Source organism: Protomyctophum parallelum (assembly GCF_964188405.1).
Source record: "Protomyctophum parallelum genome assembly, chromosome: 10".
NCBI classification, from domain to species: Eukaryota; Metazoa; Chordata; class Actinopteri; order Myctophiformes; family Myctophidae; genus Protomyctophum; species Protomyctophum parallelum.
The window spans coordinates 32,787,828-32,814,732 of record NC_139704.1 but is presented as its reverse complement, the minus strand read 5'-3'; the positions used below and the strand labels follow the sequence as shown (position 1 = coordinate 32,814,732).

General features: G+C 43.0%; 1 protein-coding gene across 1 annotated transcript in view; it reads left to right on the top strand.

Moving 5' to 3' along the window:
• epas1b (endothelial PAS domain protein 1b) overlaps nt 1–26,905 on the top strand; it is a 72,164-nt gene that overhangs the window by 20,631 nt on the left and 24,628 nt on the right. The gene's annotated exons all lie outside the window — the stretch shown is intronic.

Here is a 26,905-nt window from a genome sequence, read left to right as displayed (position 1 = left end):
AACCCCTTCACATTATGGTGTGATTATTATTATAATTGTATTTATTATTGAGAGCTTAGATCTGTATATAGCCATAGATCTGCTATTTGTCTATTTATTTGTTTTTATTTGTCCAACAAACTCCAAACTGTTCTTCTTCATGGTGACCCAGCAGCATGGACCAGAAGGTTAGCTGGTGACAGGAGAGATGATCAGAGGAGCACAGTTAAGACTGAAGACTGGAAAGAGTCTCTCAGTGAAGGAGTAGAGGAGAACTCTGGTCTCCACGTCATAAAAGGAGACCAGACCCTCCTCATAGTCCACAAACACTCCCACTGTCTGGAGCTTCTCTCTTACAGGGAGGAGGACAGAAGGGCCAGCAGCAGCTGTATACAGTATACAGTACTCTTCATTCCACATCCATATAGACCAGTAACCATCGTTGGGTCTCAGTGGGATGCTTGCCTTCCTGTCGATGGACTCTCTGACCACTCCTACACACCACGCAGTATTCCCGCCTACCAATGCCACCTATTCCTCTCTTCTGGGTCATAATCCTCTTCATATGGTTCCAGCTCAGAGATTCTCTCCTCCAACTGAGTGACTTCCTGTTGCAGATCTTCAATGGAAGCTTTCACATTCATAGTCATTATTTCAACACGTTTCCTTGAAATAGCCTCATTTTCCCACTGTTTAAGAATGGTCAATTGCTTGGCCCATCTGGCATTCAATTCAGCATAAGCAGATATTTTCCCTTTTTCAATTTTCGCTTCATATTTCTGTGCCATGTTCTTTTTCTCTGTTGTTTTCTGCTTCTCTTCAACCACACCAATGAGCTCAGCCTGGCTTCTCTCAACACGGCTGATCAGAGCGGTGAAGACCTGCACACTGACGGCTATGACTGCATCTGCATCTTTCCTGCTGAGCTCTACTGAGCGTTTGACCTCCTCCTGGATCATCTGCTGAACTTCATCCTGTGTCTTTGCTTCATATCCTTCTTTCAACTTGTGGTTCCTGAACTGTTGAACCATCTCAGAAACAAAAGTATTGATAGATAGTTCTGGTCTGTTATTATATGAAGGTTTCTTGACACAGTGGACACTTGAGCACATCCTTAGCGTCCCAGTAAGGTGTGATACAGGCTTTGCAGTAGTTGTGTCCACATGGAGTGTTCTTTGCAGTAGTTGTGTCCACTTGGAGTGTTCTTTGCAGTAGTTGTGTCCACATGGAGTGTTCTTTGCAGTAGTTGTGTCCACATGGAGTGTTCTTTGCAGTAGTTGTGTCCACATGGAGTGCTGACCGGATCAGTGAACACCTCCATACAGATGGAACACAGGAAGTGATCTTCAGACAGGAGACCGCTGCAGACGCCATTTCTGCTCGTCGCTGAGAAGATAGATGTGACTTCAACGACGCTCACAGAGTTCCTAAATGTACACTTACAACTGAATAAATCACTCCATCGATAAATAAATAAATAAATAAATAATGAAACTATACATGATTTGTAAATAATAAATGAACAACTAATAAATAGATCAATCGACAATGAATAAATAATATACCAATTAAAATAATTGAATCATCCTTACAATAAACACACCACGTCTCTGTACTGTACTATACACCTTCAAATTCAAGTCCCAGTACACCACCACAGGGAGTGCAGTCAGTCGGGTATACACGGTTGTACAGAACCGCCACAAAAGCCTCTGGTCTGTGGATCTAATGAGCCTATAAGTCCCCCCCCCCACAACTGTAGAATTCCAGTCAATTGAGTTCCATGCATGGCAAACCCGCAGACCTGCCATTTTTATTACTTAACCAGTTCACAGTCAGTTTTATGCACTCTTGCGGATTACATTATCCACACTTTGTCCACAGAAGTTTAACACTGCACAAGGACTTTCCACAATCACCGATCCCCCCGCATATGCTAAGGCCAGGGGACATATGCAGTGGTGGAAAATAACGAAGTACAATTACTTCGTTACTGTATTTAAGTACACGTTTTGAGAATTTGTACTTTTATTTACTATTTTTATTTTGCTGTACTTTTACTTTTACTTCGTTACATTTACAAGTAAAAAATCGTACTTTTAATCCGCTACATTAAAATTGGACACCTTTCGTTACTCGCTACACATTTCCGCGCAAAATATGAGAAATATGCGGGGCTCGCCTCGCTTGATCGCCTCACTCATTCGTTCACATCAAGGGGCTGCTTCAAAACGCCACTGAGAAACTTCCACTGACATGAATAGCGGAGGGGCGGAGCTTCGCGCCAGTTCAGTCTCTATCCTTTTAATACTCTATGGTTCACATTCACGCAGAAGCATGTTGGTGCGGTCCGGTGAAAAAGCTGGACAGAAGCGCCCGTCTATCTCTCTCGGTCTCTCTCTCTGGTGCCGTGAATAAATTACAGCGAGCCGCGCTGTGTGTGTGTGTGTGTGTGTGTGTGTGTGTGTGTGTGTGTGGTTTTTTTTGTGTGTGTGTGTGTGTGTGTGTGTGTGACGTTCGCTGCATCTGCTGGTTATTGCAGTTCTGTTTTCGTCACATACACAGCTTAACTTCAGGAACGTTACACTCACCGATCCAGGTGATTGCAATTATAATCACTGTAGGCCTAGTGCATTGCATGTAAACGTCTGTCAAACGGGATGGTTGTTAAAGTTGATATCGGTTTTAACTTTCTCCCCAATAATGTAATCCACATTTGTGCATAGGCCTATAGCCTACTGTAGGCTTTTTTGACTAGATTTAGAAGACATTTTCAAGCTCTTGCTACTGAAATGACCGATTATTTTTATGGAGAAATCATTTACATGCATCTCAATGGGAGACAGTTTGCCCTCACAGAGTGGAGTGGGTGGGGCTTAAATAGTTAAGGACTAATTATAATGTGTGAATTCACGCAATTATAATGTCTGTTTTGCAAATTGCAATGGCTCTCCCCATTCTCCCCTAAATTACTGTCTACCCCCATCTGAAATATATTTTTGTGTGAGCTGCTTGCAACCTGAGTTGTTTGTAATGTTTGTAATGATAGTAAACACAAACATTGTCCTAACACAAACATTAAATGCCATTGATAATGAATGGTCAGTTTCTAGTGTTTATCCCAACACAAACATTAAATGCCATTGATACTGAATGGTCAGTTTCTAGTGTTTATACCAACACAAACATTAAATGCCATTGATAATGGATGGTCAGTTTCTAGTGTTTATCCTAACACAAACATTAAATGCCATTGATAATGAATGGTCAGTCTCTAGTGTTTATCCCAACACAAACATTAAATGCCATTGATAATGAATGGTCAGTTTCTAGTGTTTATCCTAAAACAAACATTAAATGCCATTGATAATGAATGGACAGTTTCTAGTGTTTATCCCAACACAAACATTAAATGCCATTGGCCAGTTTCAAGACGAGTGTTGAAATAAAGCCACTGTTGGACTTCATTTCTTTGTAGGCATTTTGAAAAGCATGTTGTACTTTTTACTTGTACTTTGTACTTGTACTTTGTCATTTTTACTTTTATACTTAAGTACATTTTACACCGGGTACTTTTTGTACTTAAGTACATTTAATTTGAGGTACTTTTGTACTTTTACTTAAGTAACTTTCTCAATGGGTACTTTGTACTTTTACTTAAGTAATTTTCAAGTAGAGAATCAGTACTTATTTTTAGTAAATATTTTTGTACTTTTTCCACCACTGGACATATGTATGACATACATACCTGGGTATGGCATGGTGACAATATGAGCTAGCTAGACTTATCAACATTCTGGGGGGGGGGATCTGCTATCTTTTTTTTTTATTGTGAAAATGTGGCACAAATCTTTGTATATACTGGTATATTCTTTTTGAACTCATATCTTTGCTTCTGGGAGGTCCCAGTAACAACACGTGGTCAGATGGGTCGGTGGCCAAATACACTTCCCTGGACATGAAAAACTTTGAGAAACACTGACATAGAAACGTAGGTTTTTCAGAAATCTGTTAGAATCAGCCTCAGGTCCAAATGGGTTATTTAAGGGGTTATTTAAATGGGTTATTTAAGGGCATTTGAGGTGCTTTGTGGTACCAAGAGGTCCAGGCAGGCATAGTCGAAGAAACCTTGTTCCCAAGTAGGCCTGCCGCTGGCCGACAGGTCTGGTCTGTGTAAATGTGATTAACCCATTCTGACCTGAGATCAGATTATAAAAATGTCTTCTACATCCTGACAGTTTTCTGATAAAGCCATGTTTCTATGTCAGTCGTTCTTTTGATTAAATAAATAAATAGCAGACCTACAAGCTCGTAGCGCGCCACTCAGTGGCGCGCTATGAGCTTGTAAATCTGCTATTTTTTCAGTAGCTATAAAGCATGAAATGATGCTAACGCCAAAATGGGTTCCCGGCCCCCACAATGTGATTAGGTGTCCGTGTGTCGGGAACTACCCATAGATCCGAAGTCCCGTTAGTCCGAACATGCACTGCTCCCGTGCTTGCGGTTAGGTTTAGGTTTGCTCCCGTGCTTGCGGTTAGGTTTAGGTTAGGGTTAGAGATAGGGATAGTCATTTCGGAACAATGAACCTTCTGACTAATGACACGGCACCCGTGTGTCTGCCTGCGTGGCTGTATCTCACATGTGCGTGACATTGATAAGACCTTCTCTGTAGTCTCTTCCTGAACCGGCCGTCCTTCGCTAGACGTTAGTCCAGTTTGTCCTCTGCTCGTTTAAGCCAGGGGTTCTCAACCTTTTTGGCCCTTTTCAATTAAATTCAAAGGGCTTTATTGGCATGAGAAAACATACGTTTACATTGCCAAAGCAGAAAGAACAATACAACAATACAGCAATACAATCAAAACAAAAATGATGTACATTTGAAGGTCAGAATCTTCAATAGATCAACTTCTAAGTTCTATGTACCAAGATCACTGGATGCAGGTATAGTGCAGGAATATACACAATGATTAGTCTTTAGGGTGGTTGTGTTCCATTTGATATCCTTCTCCTATCACAGCAACTCACAAATCTTGCTGCTGTGTTTGCACATTGTTGTACTTCGCCCAGCAGATATGGGAGTTTTTTGTCATTGGTCATGTTTTCAAAATCTCCGTGTGTGGTTGTAATCTGTGGGAAGTATGTGTCTCTGATGTCTTGGTACAATGGACAGATGGTTAGGAAGTGTAGCTCGGTTTCCACTTCATTTAGTGTGCAGTGGGTGCATAGTCTGTCTTCTCTCGGGATACAGGTCTGCCTATACGGCCTTTCTCGATTGCGAGACTGTGCTCACTGATTCTGTACCTAGTTAAGATTTTTCTTTGTTTTGGGTCGGTCACAGTGCTCAGGTATTCTGCCACTGTGTATTCTCTGTTTAGGGCCAGATAGCATTCTAGACTGTTTACTCTGCTTTTGTGTTGCATGCACTATGTGTACTATATGTAAACTCTTCATTTACATTTTCCAGACCCCCCAAAATAATGTGGTGACCCCCCCCCCCCCGAGGCGTCGCGACCCACAGGTTGAGAACCCCTGGTTTAACCCTTTTAGAACTGAGAACTGATTCTAAAAATGTCTTCCATATCCTGACATTTTTCTGAAAAAACCTACATGTTTGATATCGGTGGTTCTCAAAAGGATTTCATGTCATGGACCCCCGAAAATAATGTCATTGAGGCTGCCGACCTGCATCGCAATATATATTTAGGAGGGAACCCTTACTTTGGGGGTTCCCCAGTGCAAATATTAATATTTTGAGAGGTCACAGCCTGTAAAGTTTAATGGCTTCAGGGGTCTGAGTTTCCAGTGAGTGTGTGAGTGTTCAGCAAAAAAGTTGAGTGGCGCGCTACGAGCTTGTAGGTCTGCTATTTTTTGAAAAATCGAAGAACGATTGACATTTTTTGAATCTGATCTCAGGTCAGAATGGGTTAATCAGACCAGTGTGTGTCCAGTAGAAACCTCGTATGAATCTGATCTCAGGTCAGAATGGGATAATGAATGAAGCCCTGGTGGGACTGATGACTCTTTGATAATTATATAGGATTGATGCTTTTTATGATCAGTATACAGTACAGTGGAGAGAGACAGTAAACACGGAGAGAGAGAGAGTACAGTATATGGGAGTAACATGGAGCAATAGACTGTACAGTATGACCCCTTTTCCACCAGTTGGTTCCCAATGGGAACCGGTTCACGACGGTTCTTTTTGGTTTTTAGTCCATGAGCCAGAGCTCCAACATTTGTGGACGAACTATACCCTATATTAAATTGTCTATAGGATCAATACAAGTAAATAAATACATGATAACCCTTCCACAGTAGTAGCTTTTTCATATTTTCGATTCTTTTGCATATTTTCCTACATAATGCCTCATTATTTGCATATTTAAACATTTAAAATTTGCAATACAATAAATAATTGTCTTCGTGTAAGTACTAAATTGTGGAGGTTTTCACGGTGATAACAATCTAATATAGTTATGGTTTTGCTACACTCAATTCATAATTAATGTTTCAATTTTGGAGTTCTGGCTCATGGACTAAAAACCAAAAAGAACTGAACCGGTTCCCACTGGGAACCAACCGGTGGAAAAGGGGGCCTATGTGCACAAACCATGCGGCTATAAGGTCGCCCTTATACCCTTTGACCTGACCTGGGTAAAAGAAGTGATAAATCATACATGGGCAACTGGCGGCCGCGGGGGGGCCACATGCCGGCCCTCACCTTCACTTACTGTGGCCCTCAGGTTGATATCACAATAGTGATATACGGTAGTATTGATTTCAGCTGTTATACAATTCCAAACATGCAAACATGACCCCGCTTTTTGTATGTCCAATGTGTTTGGATTTAGTTCATGAAACAGCAGTGGCGTGCACAGATAGACACTAGGGTTTTTTTTGGCAATTTTGCTCTTAAAAAAAAAAAAAAAAAAAGGTTTTTTTTCGTTTTTTTTTATGTGTAGTGTGTGGACCATGCGGTGACATTGATCAAATCTTGATAAAAAAACGCTTCTACTATATTATTTAGGCCCCCACAATCTAAAGCTATGCTTCTATGTCAGTGGTTCTTCGATTAAAGAAAAATAGCAGACCTACAAGCTCGTAGTGCGCCACTCGGTGGCGCGCTATGAGCTTGTAGATCTGCTATTTTTCAATAGCTAAAGCACCAAAATGATTTCCCGCCCCAAAATGCGCTGCACAAGGTGCCCTTTTTTTTCCACTTGAGCACCTGCCCCTCTAAATGTCTGTGCACGCCACTGGTTTCGGCAACAAGTTGCCTTCTTCAGGGAACTGAGGGAGCAAGTTGAAGAAGGCAACTTGGAAAAATAAAGATTTTGACGGCATCGTGACTACGAGCTGTGCGGCCTCTCTCCTTTCTCAGTCATAGTTTTATCTCCTGCAGTCAGCACCTCCCCACTACTGGTGTGCGCTCCTCCTACCTTTCCGTTTGTTCAATTAAAATATAGCAAACACAGCTGATCTTACAAGCTCAAAACGCGCCGCAGTGCAACGCGTTTTGAGCTTGTAGATCGGCTATCTTTGCTACGACAGTAATATGCAACGTACATGGCCCCTCTGGAGTGAGTGTGTGGAAATGTATTGGCCCTCGCCATCATCAAAGTTGCCCACCCCTGTGATAAATGGACCAACAATAATAGGGTAATGAATGTGTGCTCATTGGTTGAGCTGCAGTAGCGGCAGGGGTCACATATTACTGTAGTAGCTGATCCTATAAATATAAGCTCCCCGAACGAGTGTCAATTTCGGTCAAAGTGTCCTTGAACAAGACACTGGACCCCTAACTGCTCCCAATGAGCAGGTCGACGTCTCGCATAGAGTTTCCCTTCCGCCTCGGTGTGTGAACAGGTGAATGTAAAATGCACCATAAACGCACCATCTACGCAGACAAAAGTGTCTGCTTGTCCTCAGAGCTATAGAGAACCGTGCTGTATACTCTGTATGAGATAAAGTTTGCAGATCTAAGAATATTTCAGCACCTTATTGACTTGCTTAGTCTGTCGTGTGATCGGATTTTGTTTCTCTTAATCGACATTTCTGGAAACCTCATGTCATGTCAAACGAATAAACTTAACCGGCATTTGAACATCAACGGCAATATTGATGACATCAGGGAACTCCATATATGGGCTTAATATTGATGACTCTGATGATCCCTGATGATGTCACGTGATGTCCCGCGCTCCATCCCTGATGATGTCACGTGTTTCTGCGAGCAACATTGAACTGAGGAGTGATGTATTTCTCCCCTCCATTTGTTTAATATGCCTCACTCTTTGTGTCCTGACCCGACCTCGTGTGCGTGTCCATTTAGGTACCACACCGACCTGTGCTTGTGTCGAGCGAGCTCTCGTTTGGGCCGGTGTCTGGCGTGTGTGCACGCGTCGCGCACGAGCGAGGGGTCGTTGAGTGCAGCAGGAGGCTAGATGCCACCTTTGTTTGATATCCTGAAGCAGTAGTCTGGACCAGAACACAACAATGGATCCAGACAATCAAAAGAGTGGCACCGGGCAAGCATTCTCACGCACGCACGCACGCACGCATAACCAGAAGCTAGTGAACATTAGCAGCTCCACCAGGGATCATCGAGTGCAGCAGGACAATCGGTGACAGCAAAACATGGGGGCGGCTGTGGCTCAGGAGGTAGAGCAGGTCGTCCAATGATCCCTGGGGTCGGTGGTTCGAATCCCAGCTCCTCCTCCTGTCCTACATGTCGAAGTGTCCTCGGGCAAGACACTGAACCCCACATTGCCTCCAATGAGTCGGTCGGCGTGAGCTCGCCACCGTCGGTGTGTGAATGTGGGAAGTGAGGACGCTGGCCGTCCACCGTTCGCCGCTTCACCTCCCTGTGTATGAATGAATGAACCGTTGTAAAGCTCTTTGAGCACTTGGAAAAGCGCTATAAAAATGCAATTCATTATAGTGGCGTCTCCATTCACTTAATTGTAGTAGTCGAAAACATCTTTAGACAATAACTGTCTGGTCCTTTAATCTCCAAGGCAATGCTGGTCCATGAGTAATGAGGCCTGACTGTGTCCAACGGAAGGATCACGGTTAATGAGTTCAAACTTCACAGAGGGGCAGAGAAGAAAGATAAAAATATAGTCACGGTACACTTGATAAGATAATGGTGTTGCAGTGTGCCTTCCTTTATTATTTCATCACTGATTGGGTATTTTGAAAAGTTTTCGCGTGTGTGTGTGTGTGTGTGTGTGTGTGTGTGTGTGTGTGTGTGTGTGTGTGTGTGTGTGTGTGCGTGCATGCGTGCATGCAACAGCGTTGCACGCACGAGTGTTATTTTTAGCTGTAAAACGGATATGTTGTAAACTAAGCCCTATATATATTGCGCCACCCATTACCCATTATCCCTAAACTTATTTGCCATTTACATTTTAAAATAGTACAAATAGCCGATCTACAAGCTATCAACGTGTCAATGTAGCCCCCACCCCAAAGCAGAGCACCCACTAGGGAAGAATGCTGGCATATAAGAAATCTAACGTTCGTACGGAAAACCTCCAAGTACTGTGGCAGACAATGTTGGTCCAATTATGATCTAAATAAGGGTCCCAAATCTTATAGAAAGTGTCCAATTTAGAATGCAACATACATGTCATGTATTCATAAGGAATACAGTCCATTATAATGGTATGCCATGATTTATTTGATGGAGCAATATCCTTGATCCAAAACAAAAGAATATTCTTCCTAGCAGCAAACGTTAAGAAGTTGAATAACCTCTTATGTTTGACATCAATGACATGAACATCTGGGAGACCAAGTAAAAGACACAACGGATCTAAATCGATCGGAGACTCGCAGAAAGACAGGCGACTGAGAGACGACTTCCCCCCCTACACAGTAAAGTCCTCTGTGTTCATTTAACTCTTGAGATTTGACAGTGTATACTGCCTCTCAGATGACTTCAGACATCTTGTCTTCCTGCCTGGCCCTCCGGGGGTGTTTAGGGTTGGGGGGAGGGGGGAGGGGAGGGGGGCACAGGAAAGGGAAAATGTCTGCCGTCTTGGCCCAAATACTTTATAACGAAACCAGACTAATTACTGTATGTGTGTGTTTAGCTAGTTGTTAATGTTGGCACTGATTGAGTCTATTGTTGGACTGAGTGAATAGAAAAACATTGGTACCCTGGCTCCAACTCAAATGGACCCAGACACACCAGCTCACAGTTCAAAACATGCACGCATGGCGCAAAACACACATACACACACACACGCACGCACGCACGCGCGCACACACACACACACACACACACACACACACACACACAGCGAAAATAGCCAATCTACAAACTCACAACGTTGTGTTAACAAATCTTCTCTTATGGGGTGCCATGACATGTTCTCAAATCTTGTGTGCACTTGACATGACAATGTTTAAGAACCACTGTGCAGTACCGGTACAGTATATTAGTAGCCTATAGAACCACTGTGCAGTACCGGTACAGTATATTAGTAGCCTATATTCCTGTGCCAGTACCGGTACAGTATATTAGTAGCCTATATTCCCTCCATAGGCTTGAACTCGCTCAACACTCTACATGCATGACCTGAAGTCAACCCTTGTTTTAATGAATGTAGAGTTTATACTTAATGTGGACCACAATAAATAAAGGGGGGGGGGACTAATGAATAAAGAAAACATTTCAAACATTCTCTCACTCCCCTCCTCTTTTCTCCATTCCCCCTTTAATGACTAACTCTCAGTTTATTGACTCTTTGTCATCACGTCTCGTATCAGTTTAACTGTTAAGGTTACTTTGTGTGTTTTGTTTTTTAGCCTCCATGGCATTTCATAATTCCTTATTTGTTTTGGCACTTAGTTCCTAGCCCTCTAGCTTTTAAAAGTCAAAATACTGAACTTATCTCCCATAAAAACGTGTGTTAGTGCTGCGCGATATATATCGCTATCGTATCGTTATCTCGGTATGAACACGGTATTGGCTATATAAATCCTCCCCACGTCCACTTCTAAAGCCAGCAACATCAGTCTGTTTTCGGATAATAAACCTTCTCAGTTTCTCCCTCCTTCGCGTGTGTGTGTGCGTGTGTGTGTGTGTGTGTGTGTGTGTGTGTGTGTGTGTGTGTGTGTGTGTGTGTGTGTGTGTGCGTGCGTGCCTGCGTGCATGCGTGGGCTATGTGTATCCTTATTTCCTTAAGTGTCCATTTGCTACCACCGTAGATTCAAAATAAGACATTTAAATTAGAGCGTTTTGGTGAACCCTGAAGCCATGTTGCTCTTACCAGTATTTATATAAGTGTAGGCCTAAGTCCTGTACTGATTATTTACTTTATATTTATATAAGTGTAGGCCTAAGTCCTGTACTGATTATTTACTTTATATTTATATAAGTGTAGGCCTAAGTCCTGTACTGATTATTTACTTTATATTTATCTAAGTGTAGGCCTAAGTCCTGTACTGATTATTTACTTTTGGGGTTATGTTTTCATTGCAAACTGTGTTCTGTGCCATCAAAGAGGGGACGGAAAGTGCACAGGGCCTGTGCCACTTTCCCTAGTTGCCACCCACAAACCATACACCACACCACACCACACCACAGTCACACCACACACACACACACACACACACACACACACACACACACACACACACACACACACACACACACACACACACACACACACACACACACACATTCACCACACACACACACACACACACACCACACCACACCACACCACACCACACCACACCACACATACACACACACCACACCACACCACACCACACATACACACACACCACACCACACCACACCACACATACACACACACCACACCACACCACACCACACCACACCACACATACACCACACCACACCACACCACACCACACATACACACACACCACACCACACATACACACACACCACACCACACCACACATACACACACACCACACCACACCACACATACACACACACCACACCACACCACACCACACCACACACACATACACACACACACACACACACACACACACACACACACACACACATACACACACACACATTCACCACACCAGATCTCTTTGCTGAAAATAGCTGATCTGTTGTGATCAGATCCTGAATCCTGTCTTTATAATATTGTGAGGACATCTCGCGCATGAAACTTCCCAATGAGTTCTTTGTCTGGAGAGCTTGCCCTCAAAGGCTCTGAAAGATATCAGCTTATCGTTTTATGTATACAGTAGTCTGGCGGAAACCACGTCAATAAATAATTAGCAGACATTAATATTTGAAATCTTTACAGTATAAATTGCATGATAACGTTACATGGCTTTTCACCTTTCTAGACAATAGGTTCACAGACATTTATGCCATACATGCGGATTTTCAGTTGTTTAAGTTTGCTTCTCGTTGATTTTGAGGCTTCAGAAAGAAATGTAAATTTCAATTCTTGCCAAACTGCCTTTTTAAATTGATGTACTCACTGCATCTTTTCACTGCAGCTCTTGTTTCCTCTCTCGCTGTGTCTGTGGTGTGTGTCTCACCACCACAGAGCTATACCTGAGGTGAACTGCCATTTCTTCCTGTTCATTGTCTGTCGTGTATACTGTACAGTATGTCTTTCACTTCTTAAACCTTGTATTGTAGAATTGTCCTAGTAATTATTACATCAATCACTCCTTTTCAATGAATTGAATAATTGAGAAGCACATTCTTTTTTTTTCTCTTACGTACAGAAAGCAAAAAGACAAACAATTGGACATTACAGTATGTGTTGCCAAACATCAACTCAGGAAATAAAAATAAAAATAGTAGACAAATGCTAAAAAGGTGGAGTTCACACACAGACAGGATAATAATAAAATGGAAACAACATATAAACACACACACATGCACGTGCGAGCGTGCGCACGCACACACACACACACACACACACACACACACACACACACAGAGAGAAGCACATTTTATATATTGTGTAATATATATCCACAAATTGACACCACAAAATTTCCAATTAGTTAATAATTGACATTTGGTTAAACTCTTAACCCATTTAGACCTGTTGCGACCTACACGTTGTTATACCTTTCAATCTGGATGCTATACCTCTGTGTCTCATTTGTTGTCGCTATACATGTAGCAACATTTAAACACATTGAGTGCCATGGACGGAGATCTCCGTCATCTAATGTTTTATATTGATTAAGGTCGGTCGCGTTCCGAAGCTACATCTGGCTAGCTCTGCAATGCTAGCACGATGTAAGCAGGCGCGGTGACCCAGAGATTTATGGTTATGTCTGAGTCAGCGTGACCCTGCCTATGTTTTGTTTAATACTGACCATACTGTCATACTGACAATTGTTTCATTGTTAGTTCTTCTAGTATACAAACAAATGCTTGTGGCGGGTCTGTGGAATATCTACCTCCTTTTAAAAGCATTATCTCGTTAGTCTTATCGCTAGATTTCACAGTTGTTAACCATTGGTAGGGGTGTTATTCATGGATTGATGATGGAAACATGGTGAAAACACAGAATCCAAGGAAGCTTAGGGACTGGGGACCAGTGTTGGGGAAGTTACTTTTAAAAAGTAAGGAATTATAGTTATCGTTACTTATCTAAAAAAGTAATTTGTTACTTTACTTTACATTAAATTATGAAAGTAACTACTTTACTTTACTTTACTTTACTTTAAAAAATAATAATATAAAAAACGATTTAAAAGAAGGTTTTTTGTGATTCATTAATCTCAATTAATGGCATATCAATAGGCCTATTTGACCTGATCATCAGTGAGCTTTTTTTCGAATGGATTTGGATACGAGTGAATCAATGAATAGTGACTACATAAGCATAGGCAATTAAAAAGTAGTAATAATAATAGTGATAATATTATTATTTATATAATGCTTCTCTGAGTACTTAAAGACGCTTTTCAAGGGGAACATGAGAAAACAAATAAAAACTACTTTATTAGAGAAAAACTAAGACTATGGAATAAAATAAATGAAAGTGAAATGAGATAGCTGGGGAAACAAATATTCTAGAGGTGTGTAACGGTTTGAACTTATAGGTGGTGGCTGGCATGTCTTGTGAGTTTTGGGAAGTGCATAGTTTTGACAGGTCTGCCTGCTAGCTGTGGACAGTGAAACCCTGACCATTATACACGGGCAGACGCAACATCGAGTGTGAGGGTTGGGGAACGGATGGAAAGTACCAGTGTTATTATAGGAGGACTCCTTGGCTTCTAACGATATGGACCAGAGTTAAACTAATGTTAGCTCCCATGCTAACTAGTTGCTATACCCTCGTCAGAAACAACATCACCATCCAGATCGGGTGGAAGCTGCTTGTGCCCGTGGATGGGAAATGAGATTTAAAAGGCTATAGAAGCGTGGATGAAAGGCAAGCACAGATGTGCAATAAAGTTGTGTCGTGACTCGTATTTGCGTGTGTATTCCGTCTGACGACGAGTGGTTTATGCTGCTGCCTGCTAGTGCGTTGCTGGCTGCTGAGTGCTGATGCATATTTAAGAGCGTCATAAGCATGCGCCCGTCCTGCACTGGAAGTAGCAGATCTACAAGTTATCTACCGGTCGCAATGCACTGCGCTTTGGGCTTGTACATCTGTGTTTTTCACGCAGTTAGTTGAGAGGCAGAGCACAAACGAAACTGTCAACACAGAGAGCGCTCTCTAGTCCCTGCACTGCAGCGCAGAGATGCCTGTATGAATGTATGATACTCACGGAGCTGCGAGACTTTTCACTGATCACATAAGTTGACATAACGCCATAACGCGGGTAACAATCGCACAATAACTATAAGGCCGTTATGGAAATGGGAAATGTAAAGCGTTAGGTTACAAGTTACTGCAAATAGTAGTTACGTTATGTAACGTAACGCGATGTAAGGGCGTTAGTCACAACACTGCTGGGGACTGACGACATCACATGTTTGTTCTCTGGATTTAATTAACTAACCATTTTTAAACCCTCTATGCTTAGTAAATGAATACTTAGTTGACCGGGTTGGCTCTGTACTGGTCCACTCTTCTTCCCCCTCTACACAGTATGACACATTGTGAGCTTGTAGATCTGATATTTTTTGTCGTTCCACCCAGAATAGCTGTATAGGGTTCAAGTATGTAAGTCTAATATGGGAGTGGGAACCAACTGTTCCCGAGCCGTGCGGTCCAAATGTCAGGAGAGCTCTGACATTTGTCTCTCCTGTTTCTGTAGCGTGAGGCGGCTTTGACGTGCATCCCCAGCCATGCATGATGCACAAGTGCTGTTTCTAATGTCTCTTGATTACATATTTCCTTTTTCGATTTTTACTAATCTTTCACCTTTCAATTATCTCACTCTGGTTTTAGTTACTTATAGGAATTAAGATCACACCAAAACTATCACTTTTGTAGAATATATCAAATCTAATATTCCACGTTGGAACAATTTACCTCTATCATTGGCGGGAAGAGCGCGAGAGTGCAGTGAGTAAAGATAACGTTTTTATGCTTTGGTCCAGTGACTTCTCTTTCCATCTTACAGAGAGAAGATGGGTTGAGGAGGGAGGTCTAACAAATGTTTTTAAATTATTACTGGGGAGTTAATATTCATAAGATACATGGAACTGACACGGACTGATGCGTTCTGGAGCTTCAGTCTTCTTGTCAATTATCCTCTTACAATTAGCCTCCCTAGTTTACTCCTCTCTTCCTCGTTCTCCCTCCTAATACTCACTTAACTCCATACTTTAAAAATATTGATCCAATTTCGACGTCATTTTAAATTCCTTTTTACTTACTGTCAGTCTGTGATTGTGAAATAAATATTTGACTAATTTCGAATTTTCGACATCCTCCTAATAGTCAGAACTGGGGAAAAAACGTCACTATGGCAGGTAAATAAAACGTCTGGGCATGTGGAGTGCTTTCGAGTTGCCCAAACGTGCAAGTGCACGTTTGAGGGAGGAGTCTGAGGACACGACTGTCTTCAGTTAGCTATGAACACAACACGAGATATCTTATCTAAACGAACACCAGAGCGCTCGCTCTCCCCTTCTCTCTCACCACGCCAACATGCCATCTTCGGCTTTGAGTGAGTAAGGACGCGCTGTGATTGGCCAGTGCACGTGTGCAAGGACGTGCTGTGATCGGCCAGTAGCCACGCACGCACGCAGCGCACGCACGCACGCACGCAGCGCACGCAGTGCATGCACGCACGCACGCACGCATGATACTTTTACGTTCTGTTCTCATATGATTGGACATCATGTTGTTGACATCATCAGACGTCATCCTTGTGACGAAAGGCACCACTCACTTCACACAAGTGTGATTTTTTTATGATGATGTTTTTCTTGTTTTGTGCTGTTTAGGGGAGTTGTATATGCATTTTTTTTTGCTTTTTGTTATGTGTAAAGAAAGACTACAGTTTCAGTTTGTCTCTGGGAGAATATGGCAGAATTAGGCTAAATATCACACATTATACAGTACACATACATACAGTCACATTATGTGACTTCATTTAGGGTAAATACTTATAGCTATATTGAGCCAGTTTGGGGAGATTTTCTTCATCTAGTAATATAATTTCTATTGTTACAGATTTGAATAGCTAACTGCAATTATGGAGGCATGTTTTATTGTATAGGAGAATTAATTGAAATAATGTTGCTGCAGTGACAGTGTCGTGCATGATCAATGTCACCTGAGAAATCTTGAGAGACTTTCAGTTCAAACATTCAGATCTATGATCTCTTTTTTATTGGATTCGATTGTTTTGTTTTAATTGCTTAATATTAGCTACATTTTTTATGCTGTGGCTGAATACAATCTAGAACAGGGTTTGTAAAAAATTATAATATGTACATATAGTATGTGATGTGTGTATATATACACGTACTTGTGTATGTGTAATGTGTATAATGTATCCCCTCAAAAGTAGACAACTTTAGGAAAGACTATACTAGTGAATGTGTCCATGCAGGGCCAATGGAAGACTATACTAGTGAATGTGATGTCCACGCAGGGCCAATGAGAGACTATACTAGTGAATGTGATGTCCACGCAGGGCCAATGGAAGACTATACTAGTGAATGTGATGTCCATGCAGGGCCAATGGAAGACTATACTAGTGAATGTGATGTCCATGCAGGGCCAATGGAAGACTATACTAGTGAATGTGATGTCCACGCAGGGCCAATGGAAGACTATACTAGTGAATGTGATGTCCACGCCAGGCCAATGGAAGACTATACTAGTGAATGTGATGTCCATGCAGGGCCAATGAGAGACTATACTAGTGAATGTGATGTCCACGCAGGGCCAATGAGAGACTATACTAGTGAATGTGATGTCCACGCCAGGCCAATGGAAGACTATACTAGTGAATGTGATGTCCACGCAGGGCCAATGGAAGGCTATACTAGTGAATGTGATGTCCATGCAGGGCCAATGGAAGACTATACTAGTGAATGTGATGTCCACGCAGGGCCAATGGAAGGCTATACTAGTGAATGTGATGTCCACGCAGGGCCAATGGAAGACTATACTAGTGAATGTGATGTCCACGCAGGGCCAATGAGAGACTATACTAGTGAATGTGATGTCCACGCCAGGCCAATGGAAGACTATACTAGTGAATGTGATGTCCACGCAGGGCCAATGGAAGGCTATACTAGTGAATGTGATGTCCATGCAGGGCCAATGGAAGACTATACTAGTGAATGTGATGTCCACGCAGGGCCAATGGAAGGCTATACTAGTGAATGTGATGTCCACGCCGGGCCAATGGAAGGCTATACTAGTGAATGTGATGTCCATGCAGGGCCAATGGAAGACTATACTAGTGAATGTGATGTCCATGCAGGGCCAATGAGAGACTATACTAGTGAATGTGATGTCCACGCAGGGCCAATGGAAGACTATACTAGTGAATGTGATGTCCACGCAGGGCCAATGGAAGACTATACTAGTGAATGTGATGTCCACGCAGGGCCAATGGAAGACTATACTAGTGAATGTGATGTCCACGCAGGGCCAATGAGAGACTATACTAGTGAATGTGTCCATGCAGGGCCAATGAGAGACTATACTAGTGAATGTGATGTCCACGCAGGGCCAATGAGAGACTATACTAGTGAATGTGATGTCCACGCAGGGCCAATGGAAGGCTATACTAGTGAATGTGATGTCCACGCAGGGCCAATGAGAGACTATACTAGTGAATGTGATGTCCACGCAGGGCCAATGAGAGACTATACTAGTGAATGTGATGTCCATGCAGGGCCAATGAGAGACTATACTAGTGAATGTGATGTCCATGCAGGGCCAATGGAAGACTATACTAGTGAATGTGATGTCCATGCAGGGCCAATGGAAGACTATACTAGTGAATGTGATGTCCATGCAGGGCCAATGGAAGGCTATACTAGTGAATGTGATGTCCACGCAGGGCCAATGAAAGACTATACTAGTGAATGTGATGTCCACGCAGGGCCAATGGAAGGCTATACTAGTGAATGTGATGTCCATGCAGGGCCAATGGAAGACTATACTAGTGAATGTGATGTCCATGCAGGGCCAATAAGAGACTATACTAGTGAATGTGATGTCCATGCAGGGCCAATGAGAGACTATACTAGTGAATGTGATGTCCATGCAGGGCCAATGGAAGGCTATACTAGTGAATGTGATGTCCACGCAGGGCCAATGAAAGACTATACTAGTGAATGTGATGTCCACGCCGGGCCAATGAGAGACTATACTAGTGAATGTGATGTCCACGCCGGGCCAATGAGAGACTATACTAGTGAATGTGATGTCCATGCAGGGCCAATGGAAGACTATACTAGTGAATGTGATGTCCACGCAGGGCCAATGGAAGACTATACTAGTGAATGTGATGTCCACACCGGGCCAATGAGAGACTATACTAGTGAATGTGATGTCCACGCCGGGCCAATGAAAGGCTATACTAGTGAATGTGATGTCCACGCCGGGCCAATGAGAGACTATACTAGTGAATGTGATGTCCACGCAGGGCCAATGGAAGGCTATACTAGTGAATGTGATGTCCACGCAGGGCCAATGAGAGACTATACTAGTGAATGTGATGTCCACGCAGGGCCAATGGAAGACTATACTAGTGAATGTGATGTCCATGCAGGGCCAATGGAAGACTATACTAGTGAATGTGATGTCCACGCAGGGCCAATGGAAGACTATACTAGTGAATGTGATGTCCACGCAGGGCCAATGGAAGGCTATACTAGTGAATGTGATGTCCACGCCAGGCCAATGAGAGACTATACTAGTGAATGTGATGTCCACGCAGGGCCAATGGAAGGCTATACTAGTGAATGTGATGTCCACGCAGGGCCAATGGAAGGCTATACTAGTGAATGTGATGTCCACGCAGGGCCAATGGAAGACTATACTAGTGAATGTGATGTCCACGCAGGGCCAATGGAAGACTATACTAGTGAATGTGATGTCCACGCAGGGCCAATGGAAGGCTATACTAGTGAATGTGATGTCCACGCAGGGCCAATGGAAGACTATACTAGTGAATGTGATGTCCACGCAGGGCCAATGGAAGACTATACTAGTGAATGTGATGTCCACGCAGGGCCAATGAAAGGCTATACTAGTGAATGTGATGTCCACGCAGGGCCAATGGAAGGCTATACTAGTGAATGTGATGTCCACGCAGGGCCAATGAGAGACTATACTAGTGAATGTGATGTCCACGCAGGGCCAATGGAAGACTATACTAGTGAATGTGATGTCCACGCAGGGCCAATGAGAGACTATACTAGTGAATGTGATGTCCACGCAGGGCCAATGGAAGGCTATACTAGTGAATGTGATGTCCACGCAGGGCCAATGGAAGACTATACTAGTGAATGTGATGTCCACGCAGGGCCAATGGAAGACTATACTAGTGAATGTGATGTCCACGCAGGGCCAATGAAAGGCTATACTAGTGAATGTGATGTCCACGCAGGGCCAATGGAAGGCTATACTAGTGAATGTGATGTCCACGCAGGGCCAATGAGAGACTATACTAGTGAATGTGATGTCCACGCAGGGCCAATGGAAGACTATACTAGTGAATGTGATGTCCACGCAGGGCCAATGGAAGACTATACTAGTGAATGTGATGTCCACGCAGGGCCAATGAGATACTAGTGAATGTGATGTCCACGCAGGGCCAATGGAAGGCTATACTAGTGAATGTGATGTCCACGCAGGGCCAATGAAAGGCTATACTAGTGAATGTGATGTCCATGCAGGGCCAATGAAAGGCTATACTAGTGAATGTGATGTCCACGCCGGGCCAATGAAAGGCTATACTAGTGAATGTGATGTCCACGCCGGGCCAATGAAAGGCTATACTAGTGAATGTGATGTCCACACAGGGCCAATGTTGCAGTTGTTCTGAAAGCAGTTCTGTGGGTTACTTCTCAAGAACTGAAACAAAACAACACAACCGGAGCACACAACTTAATTGCATGCTTTGATGGAAAGGGTTCTAACAGACATATTGGCGCGGGGTCATTTTGTCTCTCTGTTTGTATCTCAGACAATATATTATTCCCTGTATAAACATGAAGGTGTTGATAGTGTATTTTTGCGGGCAGGTGCATTCATGACATCAGGGCTACTGCACGCACATACTGGACATACATTTCATGTCTGTGCGATTGTGCGTGCAGTTACAGTTAGCCTGTACTGTATACCATCTCACCCCTGAAAATAACTCTCCCTTCTGAAAGCCTCGGTGTAATTAGAACACCATCAATCCTTTTGTACATGTGACAAATGACGCACATTCCAGAGGTGTTGTTGTACAACTTCATAAATCATTAGAGAGAGTGTGTGTGTGTGTGTGTGTGTGTGTGTGTGTGTGTGTGTGTGCGTGCACACACACACACACACACACACACACACACACACACACACACACACACACACACACGCATGTACAGCCCATGTACATACCGTGTTGTATGTGCGTGTTATACATGGAATGTCGCCTCAGGATATCTTGGTGCTATTGCCTCATACCAGGTCTGTTATTGTGTAAGCAGTGCACCATGTCATGTTGGGAATGCACCACATGACTACAGTATGACTTTAACAAAATATTTGTCTTCATAAACACCATTATGGACACATTGTATTCTTGTCTGCAACCATAAATGTGTTACATCACCCGGGCCCTCTAGATTCTTTTTTCGGTTGCCACTTTAGGTGCTTCTAGAGCACCTAGAATAGGTGCGTCTACTAGTACTCTGAAGAATGATACTTGTATGAAAGAGAAACAAGAGAAGATTGAAGAGGTGATCTGAGATCAGATTCATTCAAGGTTTCCACTGGACACACACTGGTCTGATGAACCCATTCTGACCCGAGATCAGATTCTAAAAATGTCAGTCGTTCTTCGATTAAAAAAAAAATAGCAGACCTACAAGCTCGTAGCGCGCCACTCGGTGGCGCGCTATGAGCTTGTAGATCTGCTATTTTTCAATAGCTAAAGCATAACATGATGCTAAAACCAAAATGGGTGCCCGTTCTGAATGGGTTAGAAATGCTCGTGAATTCAGAATAATGCAGAATACAGAATAAGATGTTGAAGGCTGGGGTGGGGTGGGGTAGTGGGGGTGTGTTTTTATTTTGCCATGCGTCGCTGAGTTGAAAGAGGATGTAGGTAACACACATTGACAGGTTGGTGCTTAGTTCAGTTTAACCCATTCTGACCTGAGATCAGATTCTAAAAACGTGTTCTACATCCTGACAGTTTTCTGAAAAAGCCATGTTTCTATGTCAGTCGTTCTTCGGTTTTTCAAAAAATAGCAGACCTACAAGCTTGTAGCGTGCCACTCAGATTGTAGATCTGCTATTTTTCAATAGCTAAATCAAAAATGGGTTTTAAAGATGGATAGAGCCCGCACACCCATGGCATCGACGATAGGGTTGTCCCCATCCGATCAAAGAAATCGGGCTTCCGTGATATATCAATATTATATCCATATCATGATATTAGACTATTATATTGTCTGTGATTTTGGATATTGTACTATTATGATAGGGCATAAAACGTGTCGTGTTCTATACAAATATAAATATCGGATTTAGAAAAATCGGTTTCTGCAGATATGCTCAAAATCTAATGATCGGAATCTGATTGGGAGCAAAAAAAAATCACACCCGTGTGAACTGAGTGGTGCAACCCCTCCTCTCTCTCTCTCTCTCTCTCTCTCATTAGCAGGCAACAGTGCAGCACTTTGGTCCAGGCCGTAGCGTAACGGTCTGGGCACCGGACTGGTAATCCAGTCGCAGTGTGCCGCGGGTTCGACTCCCGGACCCGACACGGCCTTTACTGCATGTCATCCCCCCCATCTCTCTCCCGTTTCCTGTCAGCCTATACTGTCTGTCCCTTCAAAAATCAATAAAAGGCGTAAGCCGCAAAAAAATATCTTAAAAAAAAAAAAAAACAGTGCAGCACTCTCTCTCTCTCTCTCTCTCTGTTTCTGGCACAACAGCGCCCCTACTGGTACTCATTATACTGGCGCTCATTAACCAACACATAGGTAGTCACATAGGTGGACACATTGAACACGGACATTGCTGTTCTTTGGAGTGGTTGCACCACTCAAAAAAAATGTGATTGTGGGACATCCCTAATCGACGAGTAACATATAGCTGAAGGCTGACGTGGTGGTATATAATATATATATATAGTGCCATTTCCATTTGGATACATGGAGTGGGGCGTTGGAATAAATAGACTATACTCACTCTCATTCTGAACGGGAACCCATTTTGGTGTTAGCATCATGTCATGCTTTAGCTATTTAAAAATAGCAGATCTACAAGCTCATATCGCGCCACCGAGTGGCGCGATACGAGCTTGTAGGTCTGCTATTTTTTTTTAAATTGAAGAACGACTCACATAGAAACATAGCTTTATCAGAAAACTGTCAGGATGTAGAAGACGTTTATAGAATCTGATCCCAGGTCAGAATGGGTTAAGTGAATGAGTTGTTTAGTGCTCAGGGCAAAGATGACCATCAGCCTTCATGTTCCTATACCCGAAACTCTGATGAAAAAACAACCTGTATCACGATGGTTACCATTCTGTTCTGGTTTTAACCCATTCTGACCTGAGATCAGATTCATATGAGGTTTCCACTGGGACCCACACTGGTTTGATTAAGAGGCACGGAGCCGCGAAGGACCAAAACCGTTGCCATTGAGTGGCATAGTACTGTGCACACACTACACTTCGTATTTTCACTAAATGTTCCCGGGGAACATAAGGATGCTGGGGTTCAAGTGGTTTAAGTGTTAATCAGTCTTGCTAATCCAAACAGTGTACAGGAAAGTGGAAACTGTATGTGGAAGTCCCGACACTGAATCAAATCTACAATGCCTGCCCAGTCCCCACTATAGGAATAAATGATATATATAGACAGATGGTGGTGAGAGCTTTTCTTTCCTCGGCTGTTTTGTATTTCTGTCTGTTACGTTTTATGAGGGAAAAACAATGTACTGTATATGTATTCTATTGAACCTTTCTGAGAAAAGGTCAGAGGAACTGACATGGGTATACCAGGAACTCACGTTGCTGTTTGTTTACATGTAGACATGGTACAGTATAGTACATACATGCACCCTGGAGCAGTGGTTCTCAACCAGGCCACGACCCGGCCCACCCTGACAAGCACCTGCTTCACTCAGTTCCACAGATACACATATTGTGAAAACATAGCCAATCTACAAGCTCGATTGTAGATCAGTTATTTTCACAACTTTGTCCTCTTTCTTGTATTATTGGAGAAATGTGGCCAATGTTTGACCATAATATAGTTTGGATACTAGTATAGTTTGTTCATTTCATTCTTTTAGGACCCTGGAGGTCCGGACCCACAGTTTGAAAACCACTGCCCTAGAGTATATATACAAACAAGGCTGTATACTCCATGACCATGGGCCTTGTTTTAGTATGTCACCGTGAATATAGGATAAGCATAACGTGTTATGTGAGGTTGATTAGTTCCATTTTCATATTGGGTATAACTTCCTTGTGAAGACGCAGATGACGAGGGATGTGTATGCATACTAAGGATGGTAACACAGAAGGCTTGTCTCTCTGCTTCACTCAGCTAGACCTCCATTTCAATCCCTCCACTGTGTGTGTGTGCGTGTGTGTGTGTGTGTGTGTGTGTGTGTGTGTGTGTGTGTGTGTGTGTGTGTGTGTGTGTGTGTGTGTGTGTGTGTGTGTGTGTGACTGTGTGTGTGTGTGTGTGTGTGTGTGTGTGTGTGTGCGTGTGCGGGTGCGTGTGTGTGCGTACGTGTGTCTCTGTCTGTCTGTGTGCGTGCGTGTGTCTCTGTCTGTCTGTCTGTCTGTCTATGTTTGTGTGTGCGTGCGTGCGTGCGTGCGTGCGTGCGTGCGTGCGTGCGTGCGTGCGTGCGTGCGTGCGTGCGTGCGTGCCATAGAAGGACATTCAGATTCAGAAACACTACATGGTTAAATACAGTGTTTATTGTGACGGAAACATTTTCACTGTGAACTGTGAACTCAGGAAGTGGGTTATATTATGTTATTTTCTCTTCTCTCACTCTCCCTGTACATTTCTCTGAGCCTTACTGTCTGCCGCCCGGCGCAAAGCACAGTGCAACTATTTTCCAACCTACCGCAGTAGGTCATTTTTACAGCCATGCGCCCATGCATGTTGCATAAATACATAGTGATCTTGCGCAATCAAGCATTATGTTATACTTTAGCCATTGAAAAATAGCAGATCTACAAGCTCATAGAGCTTGTAGGTCTGCTATTTTTGAAAAACCCGTGAAAATGTGCCTCAAATCTTTGAATATATATTCTTAGAGTTTCCGTTTTAAACTCAAATCTTTGCTTCTGGGGAGGGTCCCTGGAACAACATATTTTAAGATGGGGGGTCGGAGGCATATTACATATCATTTTTGGGGTCCTTGACATGAAATATTGAGAACCACTGATATAGAAACATGAGGGGTTTTTTTCTCCAGAAAAATACATTTTAATTTCGATGTTTCGACGGGGCACACTGCTATGTTACGCACAGTGAGAAGTGCTTGTGTTATACACCAGCTTTTAGTCGGTCCGAACTACCGGCGCAGTGATGGCACAGACATCTCCTTACTATTTCTAAATAGTCTACATTTTCTTTTTCTTTCTTTTTTTTCCTAGATCAAAATTTTAGACCATTAGGTACAGTATAGGTGATTGCAATCTAAATCTGATTCCAACACAATAACACTAATTTTACATACAGTACATAACATAAATGAGGAGACATTGCTGGTTTGCATGCCCAAAATGACAGTTTCCCTGCACCAGCGCGACGCGTTGTGAACTTGTAGATCTGCTATTTTCAGCATGAAATAATTTGTCTATACCAGTGGTTCCCAAAGTGGGGTCCGGGCGGGGACCCCCACGGGTAGTTCCAGGGGGGGACCCATAAGCTAAATGATAATTTGGAACCAAATGGACCCTTATGGGTCTGTAACTCAGAGAGTGTACACATTTGTACACTCTCAGAGTTAAATTAGCATTGATTTTACAATATAAATTGGGGGTCCCAGAGATAGAAATGCTATTAAATAGGGTTCCGTAGACTAATGCATGTCAAACTGGGGGGTCCTTGAAATTAAACCGGTTGAAAATCACTGCTAGGGCCATACAAATCTTCTCTTATGGGGGTCCCTGGCATATCTTTTCAAACGGGGGTCCGCGGGCTGATTAGAGTCACTTTTGGGGGTCCTTGACATGAAAAGGTTTGGGAACCACTGGTCTATACCACGCATATATTGCTGCTTGATGGTCGCACACTAACTTTCCAAATTGTTTAGTCTCTCTTTAAATACCATTCTGAACGGGAACCCATTTTGGTGTCGGCATCATGTTATGCTTTAGCTATTGAAAAATAGCAGATCTACAAGCTCATAGCTCAAGCTACGAGCTTGTAGGTCTGCTATTTTTTGAAAAATCGGAAGAACGACTGACATTTTTATAGAATCTGATCTCAGGTCAGAATGGGTTAAATACCAGTACGCCAGGATTCCAGCGTATACCTGAGTGCACCTATACAGGGAATGGGAGAGAGACACTGTGGGCTGTATTTTGCGTGTCTTAAGTACCAGGTCTTATTCCCTAACTTGAGTAAACTAAAGACCTGGAGGCGTGATCAATGCTCTTTGGCCAATCAGAATATCCAAATGGCATTGATCACGCCTCCAGGTTTACTCAAGTTATAGGGAATAAGACCTGGTATACTTAAGACACGCAAAATACAGCCCTCTTAATTGTTATGCCCCAAAAAAACACACCCACCATGGCCGCGTCTTTGTACCGTGCCCCAGATATAATGCGCCGTCGTACTAGTGAAATTGAGGCGGACACCCCCCCCCCCCCCCCCCCCCCCGCCAGGGCACATTTTTTGCGCACAGCGTTGAGACCATCTGCTGCCACAGATCGGTCTAAATAGGGCCCCTCTGTCTCCGTCTCCCTCTGTCATCTCATTAATTCATATACGCTCTACTTTGCAGACAAATTCACTTGTTGGCAATACAGGGACCGACCATGTGAGTCGATGGAGATTCTCATATAGTCAAAACTAATTTAAATCATCTCACTAAATGAGTCGGATCCATGACACGATGTCCATTGTCCCATGACATGATGCCTTTTGGACACGAGTGCATGCTTTTACTGTACGGTAAATAAATGCACAATAATACCCTGATTATTGGGGCCGAGTGCCGAGGCTGCACACACTTGGTGGGCCGTGAGACATGTCACAGTAGTGTGCTTCGGGATGTTGTGACACTTTATTATTGAATTTATACAACTTTAAAGAGAGACTAAACAA